Source organism: Echinops telfairi, unplaced genomic scaffold (genome assembly GCF_000313985.2).
Source record: "Echinops telfairi isolate 266 unplaced genomic scaffold, ASM31398v2 ScPeMD7_2565;HRSCAF=3150, whole genome shotgun sequence".
Taxonomy (NCBI): domain Eukaryota; kingdom Metazoa; phylum Chordata; class Mammalia; order Afrosoricida; family Tenrecidae; genus Echinops; species Echinops telfairi.
Genome location: NW_022106463.1, coordinates 9,454,078 through 9,455,354, shown reverse-complemented (window position 1 = coordinate 9,455,354; position 1,277 = coordinate 9,454,078). Strand labels below are relative to the sequence as shown.

Sequence of the window (1,277 nt, the reverse complement as noted above, 5' to 3'; positions counted from 1 at the left end):
TCTTTCCTCTGTTTCCTTTGACTTTCCTCTTGTCCCACCACCATGTTCGAGGCTGTCAATCTTGATGGGAGCAGGTGGCCTCATCTTTCTCTCATGAAGCGACTGGTGGGTTTGAGCCACTGACCTTGCAGTTAGCAGCCGATGCCTAACCCACTGCACCACCAGGGAGCCTCTGTCTGGTAGCTCATTGAAGAAGGAGAAGGGGTCAAGCACGAGCTACTTTTTTCTTTTAAAGGCTAAGAATGTTAAGAAATTCAACAGCACAGAGAGCTCTTGGGGTTATGTCCTGAAAAATCCTGGCTCCCTGCATATGCCTGGCTTTCCAATTCCCGAGCCTCCCCCTGCAGAGAAGTCCCGGCTCTGCTGACAAGCCCTTAGGCTCCGGACAACCAGTCAGAGGGGCTTCTTCTTTAGATTTCTGTCCCTTAATAATTTTCAGAGAGGAAATCCACAGGATGCTTCCAGCTCAGTAACAGACTGAAAAAAACCTGGTGAAATTGGGCTGCTTGCAGACCTTGGGCACCGATGTTCATCAGAGTCAAGTGGTCAGAGGAGTGGAGTGTTTCCTTGTGGGTTTTGTACCAGTTTCCCGTGGCCACCTCTCCCAGCATCATAGTCCTGCCCCTACTCATCTCCTACCTGGCCCCGAGCGCCCTCTGCCATTCTGCCTGCCTTCCCTAAAGCCTGCGTCCCAGTGTGTTCAATCACCAGTGGTCCAGACGAGTTCCATGTAGGTACCGCAGGGCGTTTTCTGCACCTGATCTGAGTAGTATTCCACAAAGCAGCATCCACGTGCCTTGTCTTCACTTTATCCAGGCCCGCCATGATTTTCTTTACGTCACCACTCTCGCGGAAGAGCCCGTAGAGTTGCTCTTCAGTGGTGTCAAAGGAAAGGTTTCCAACATAGGGAGCACAGCTTGTCTTCAGTCGTTTTTCTTGCTCCTCATATCACCCCGGAAGTGTTGGTCCCGGTGCTCGGTTAACTCTACGTAGGAGTCCCTACGCCGTGCCTTCAGGAGGCCCCCCCGACATCATGCAAAGATGTGGACAAAGGCCCCCAGACTCCGGAGATCCTGAGAAGGCCACCAGAGGGGTTTCTTGTCCAGCCCCACTCACACCAACGTCATGAGTGGATGTCACTTGTGTCACCTGCCTTTGCCACCGAGCTCCCTGCCTGGTAACAACACCCAGGTCACCACAATGTGGCACACTGACAGGCACCTGGTGGACCTCATACTAGGACATAAACCCAACCCAAACCCACTGCCATCCTGTCC

At 52.9% G+C, this 1,277-nt stretch overlaps 1 pseudogene; it reads right to left on the bottom strand.

Annotated features, from left to right (window-relative positions):
• Positions 1-546: 546 nt before the first annotated feature.
• Positions 547-1,025, bottom strand: LOC101643884 (annotated as a pseudogene).
• Between the last annotated feature and the right edge of the window lie 252 nt (positions 1,026-1,277).